Raw genomic sequence first — 6,403 nt, 5'->3', positions numbered from 1 at the left:
TTCATATCCATAATGAGTGAAACAGCCAGGATGATTTGCCGGGATCACAGTTCTTATATGAGGCGATCTAAAATCCCCCTATGGAGATTACAATGAAAATAAAAAGTACATGAACGCGTGGACTTGGTGCCCTCTAGCGATATTGACGTCAGACTTCGGATGCAGGGGAGTGACTGACACGCCTATAGTAGTTCATTTTCAATGAGAGCTTGAGAGGCAATTATACACAGGCTAATTTCCGTGCATGGGCGCGGTCCTGTGGAATTGCCGGGGTGACTAGACCTGGATTGTGGTGAGCTTTTCCGTTTCTTTTTGAGTGGTGCAACCACTCCTATAGGCAGCTATGTGTGTGGCTGTGTGACTTTGTGCCCGAGTCCATGGGTCCATATATAAGAAAGCTATAGATGGCTCACCCACGCTCTGGCCAATGGAGAGCGACGTTGCTACGTGGCGGCCATCTTACTTCGGGGCAGGATAACATTGTGTCTATGGGGCATGTACTTTTAAATAACCCTAACTTGCTCAATTTTCAACCGTTTGAAACGGTTTGGTTTGTTATAAACGTCCCCTCCCCCCCCCCCCCAAATGTATCAATATCAGATAAAACTTTTAAGATTTTATATTATGCACATGCCATGGTCACATAACCATTATATGTTGAGTGCATGCTTTGATGGTTACAGTTTTATAATCAGTTTTGATGAGTAAACCTTTGTGGAGATCTTCTCAGTGCCATTCAGGATGGAAAATGAAATCCATTTGGATTTGGGGAGAAGTAGTTTCATAAGGGGCTGATAGATTATGAAATATTAAAATCGATTTCGGAGACTGCAACTATTAATCGGAAAATCGATTATTCGGTGGCATCCCTAATATATATATATATATATATATATATATATATATATATGCCTGGGTCTGTCCCTGGGACCCTGTGTCCCTGGCTGTGTCCGAGCACGAAAATAGCGTCATAGCGTTTGTTCACCACCAAGTGTCACTGTTGCACAGCCTAACACACAAATGTATGGAAATCATTTGACAATAGCAGATCTACAAGCTGCGACGCATGGACCAAATTACAGTAAGTGGTTAATGTATATGTGTTAAAAATAAAACTATATAAATTAAAAAAAAAACGTTTTCAAATTAATGTAGTGGAGTAAAGGTACAACGTATGCCTCTGCGTTGTAATGGAGTAGAAGTAGTGTGTGTGTGTGTGGGGGGGGGGGGGGGGGGGCAATGTGTCATAGTAACTCTACAGCTCAATACTCTACAGGCTGCCAAAGGTACTATAATTCACGCACACACACACACACACACCCTCACACACACACACACACACACACACACACACACACACACACACACACACACACACACACACACACACACACACACACACACACTCACAAACACATTATAGGAAAGATTCAGTGCCATTTTATAGCTGCTGTAAACTTCTGTAAGACATTGTGCACTTTGTGCAGCCATGATGGACTGTTCTGAGAATGTCTCTGTTCAGACGCACGACCGACCGCACGACCGACCGACCGACCGACCGACAGACAGACAGACAGACAGACAGACATGCTGCCTGTTGCATAGTGACAAACCATATGCAAATGAGCTTTCCCAGCGGATTGTCTTTTTCATCAGGTTAACTATAAATAAATCAAGTGCAGCAGACAGACGCTGTGAGACGGCTGAGCTGCAGGTGCAAAACACAACCTCCTAATATATGAAGCGTGGCAACCAAACCACGGGACAACACGAGCTCTATACCACTTAATCCCCAATACCGGTATGTGTAAGGGCCATGATACCGTAAGCGCGGTGAGCTTGTAGATCTGCAGTTTTCTCGGACTCTTGCTTGACACACTTGTACTATATAGTATAACTATAGAACAAAGTATACAGGGCATTAAGTGATGAAAAAGGAGAAGCAGGGTTTCTGCCAGACAGAGAACGACATATAAATGAATGAATGAATTCTATTTGTATAGCACCTTATAGTTACAAAGTGCTTTACATGCAGGTTATAAAACAGTAATCATAAAAACATAAAAACAACAAAGCATCAAAACATCAGAGACAATGAAACATGAAGAAAATAACAAAATACCATCATACTACAGCGTCACACACCCGTACCATCATACTAGGGGAGACGGGGGTAATGTGAGACACTTTTTACATTTGCTCCCCTGTAGGCGAGCTAAAATGATATATCAGTCAAATTTACATATTTCCCATTCATTTGGGATGTTTCCTAAAAATGGAAATGATTAGAATGAATCCAAGACAAAGGGCAGTGAAAATATGATTGTTTTAAAAAAAGTGGTCAGGTGTCTCACTTTACCCCAGGGCTGGGGTAAAGTGAGACAGACCAGCAAAATCAATGGGGTAAAGTGAACCACTTATTCTTTTCACTTTAAAACTACCATAAAAACACTTGTTTTAACAGTTAGAACACTGACAGCTAGCTTGACAACCACACATTCCAAAACTAATGTCAGACTAGTAACAGAATCATGGGAATTGGTCATTAACCACATTTTCTTTCTAAACACTTTAAAGTAAGTCTGAACAGAATCAAAGACAACATTCTGTATTTCAAAATGTTTTAATTAACATTCAAATGATTAGAACACAACACACACGCACACAATTCACATCTCTACAAAAAGCAACACTTGCTAAAAGAGATAAACGTTTCTCTCGGTCGAAGTTTCCCCCCATTTAACCCATTAAGACCGGGAATGTATCTGTGTCACTTTAGCATAGTAGACAGCAATTGGGTTCGGAACACTTGACCCTTAGAGCAGGCTAGTAGGGGCTCAGCACCATCAGAACCAGCTAGAACAGCTACAGCTACAACTAGGCCTACTCTACATTCCAGCCAAGGTTACAGTTTGTAAATACATCAACGATGTGATTATAATCATAAATCATCATAAATGGATGAAGCCTTGGCCTGGAAGAGAGGTTATCAGGTGGTCTCCAAACGTCTTAGAGTGTTTTAACCCTCAACAACTACACTCTCCAGTTGGCGGGTCAGCAGTGATTTGGCCAAGTCACTGCCCCTCTCCTCCATGCCCACAGCTATAGACAAATCTGTGGAGTGGCGGCCCGGACACAGCCATCACCGAGGTGAAACCAGCTATAGCATTGGCCACACCCGGCCAACAGGGAACGCAGTGACCTGCTGGCCAGGTGCAGTAAACCAGTGCTGACCACACCCCAGCGACCAGCTCGCCCAGGGAACCCCCCGAAGATCTGCCCACTGTCCTTGCTGTCATGCCTGAACCAACAGGAGGCTCCCTCTGCCTTGTGTGTTCTTGGGGGACTGCAGGCACTGAGGTCTCTAGGACTATGGTTTGCCTCATGCCTAGGGTTCTCCTACATCTCACCAGACTGTTCGTATGTGCGGTGTGCATGTGTCCATCCTTGTCCACACTTAGCCTTACTCTGGTGTATTTGAGTCAAAGAAGCCTTCTCTGAGTCGGTGTCACTGGCATTGTTGTTGTCGTTGAATCTGTTCTATCGAGTCTCCCTTCCTCCCCTCCTCTCGGAAGACTCTGGGGGTATTGCTTATTTGTACGTTCTGTAGCTTGCTTGGTGCCCTCTTGCGAGTGCTGCGACAGGGGCTGCTGGCCCCTGTTACCCCGCCAGTCTTTCCTGGAGGTCAGCTGTCTCTCCAGCGTCACTGACCTTCCTCGGTTGCCATCCAGACTTTCCTGGAAGTCACTGGTTTCTAAAGGTGAGGATTTGCTCTCTCTGTGTGGTTCCTCCACGCTGTTTAGGTTGTGGCAGCTTCTTCGCCACATCACATTTCAGAACATGTGCCACATCGTTTTCCTTTATAGCAAATGTGGGTCTCTCCCATGCTTTCGTGTTTCCCAGGATTCTTCTGATAATTTGTGCAATTGTGCATATATTTCTGGTGTATTATCTTCTTTTCTGCCTTGCTCTCAGCGGCTGCCTTCTCCATCTCTACAAGGGCGGTTCCACCCCAGGTTGTCTTTCTGGTGTATCTTGGCATTTTCTACAATGTTTATGACATAGAAAATAAAACATATGCAATGTAATATTAGATTAAAATATGTTTAAGACTGAACTTAACTTGTGCCTCATGGTGGGGTAATGTGAGACAGTGTCTCGCTTTACCCCAGAGCATTTGTCTCACTTTACCCCACACCCACATTTTGGTAAACAGGACCTCTTTTAGCAATTCAGGCTAATCTTCAGCTAGCAGCAATCTCATGGATGTATATGATGGTAGTTCATCAACGTGTATGATTTAAGTTTTTCTACCTGAATTAATTTGCTTTGACACAACAGCTGATTATGTTGACGACAAGAAAATTTACTTTTACATGCAAAAAACATATTTTTGTGAAAAAAACATGCTTACCACAGCACAATAAGGTCCTCTCCTCCATGGCAGGTAGGAAATGGGAGGGGCTTCAACATATAATGGTCACATGACACAAATGTCTTGTGGTCATGTGATACAGGGGGTGTCTCACATTACCCACTGTCTCACATTACCCCCGTCTCCCCTACAGCGTCACACACCCGTACCGTCATACTACAGCGTCACACACCCGTACCATCATACTACAGCGTCACACACCCGTACCGTCATACTACATTGTCACACACCCGTACCATCATACTACAGCGTCACACACCCGTACCATCATACTACAGCGTCACACAAAAGTAGCAGATCCACAAGCTCGAAAGGCGTAGATCTGCTATTTGTGCCATGCTGAAACACAACCGCCTTGGACATATTAGACCCTCTACTCCAGAAAAACGCGGGCAAAGGAAAGGAGCCAGCTTACGTGGTTCGGGCGTCTGGTTAGGATTCATTGAAATGCTAAAGCGTTTTACACATGGGTGTGTTGCAAGACATTACATTAATTCCTTTAAACAAATGATATTTTAGTTTGAATATGTCACAGCCGTATCTGGTCTGTTGAACTGGAGCCAGAACAAAAACTAAGGAATACAACAACAACCTAAAATCTAATTATTTCAATTTGAGTTGATCATTTGCCAGCGATAGACTTTTTTTTCTTCAGTCACACGCTTATATAGTGGATTCTGATTGATATGCCTGTCGCCGATGGGTTTTTGTGACATTAACAAGAGATTAAAAACATGTGGGTTATACCGCTGCTCATGACAGCCAAGATGACAGACTGGGGGAGATGTTGTTTCCAAGCTGTTTCTACTAGTCGGGGCTGCTTTCATCAGCCAACACACACACACGCACACGTCGATCACACACGTTCCATTTGTACCAAATACAATTGTGCATGCGTGCGTGCGTGCGTGCGTGCGTGCGTGCGTGCGTGCAAGCTACAAAGGGAACAATAAGAAACGCAGTGGCATCTTGTCTCTCTGCATTTCATCACCTGCAATCATTCTTACGCTCCGTGAACACAACAAAACAACACAAAAGAAAAGTTGGCATTTAAAGATGCCTTGTTTGTGTGGATCCTCCCAGGGAAACCGTCCACGGTGCCAGAATTGCCTTCATTACTGTGTCCAACTTTTTGATAACAATCTGATTGTTATCATCAGCAATGAATTGGACCTAATGATGCAGCTCCAAACTACCCCGACTCTCTCTCTCTCTCTCTCAGCTACTCTTTCGTTTGAAGTGTGAAACTGTGTGTGTGTGTGTGTGTGTGTGTGTGTGTGTGTGTGTATGTGTGTGTGTGTGTGTGTGTGTGTGTGTGTGTGTGTGTGTGTGTGTGTGTGTGTGTGTGTGTGTGTGTGTGTGTGTGTGTGTGTGTGTGTGTGTGTGTGTGTGTGTGTGTGCGTTTATGTTTGCGAGTGTAGATAAGTGATTTGCTCTGCTACCCCTGAGCAATATAAACCAGGATAAGACACACCCACACACACACACATACTGTACACACACACACACACTCACACACACACACACACACACAGGGTGTGTATCTATTTATTTGCTCCCCGGAAACAGTTGATGTGTTTTCAGTCCCCAATGCACTCTCTCTTTCCAATCGTCTCCTCTTTCCCTCTCCACCTTTGTTCTCTCTTTCTATCCATCTATCGCTGCTTTTTCCGCCTGCTTTCAATACATCTACAGTATCACACGCAGAGATTAAAATAGGGTGCATGTTGCATCCCAAAATGCAGTTTATAGTTAAAGGGACGCAATAAAACAACGACATCTGCATCCACGGCATGCACTACTGTACTACTGTACTGTTTTTTATTCTAGTTTATTTTTGCTAGCTTTAGTTATAATAACCATTTCCTTTTCTGTTTTTTTACATACAATATAACCACATCATAACCACATAAAATGAAACGGGAGTTAAATGCTGCCATTTGTAAAAATGGCAAAATATGACTCCTA

At 43.6% G+C, this 6,403-nt stretch overlaps 1 protein-coding gene across 1 annotated transcript in view; it reads right to left on the bottom strand.

The window, feature by feature from the left end:
* Positions 1 to 6,403, bottom strand: part of jupb (junction plakoglobin b) — an 85,846-nt gene that overhangs the window by 61,663 nt on the left and 17,780 nt on the right. The window lies entirely within an intron of this gene.

The sequence above is a fragment of the Protomyctophum parallelum genome (assembly GCF_964188405.1).
Source record: "Protomyctophum parallelum genome assembly, chromosome: 13".
Classification (NCBI taxonomy): Eukaryota; Metazoa; Chordata; class Actinopteri; order Myctophiformes; family Myctophidae; genus Protomyctophum; species Protomyctophum parallelum.
This window is presented reverse-complemented; position numbering and strand designations above follow the sequence as displayed.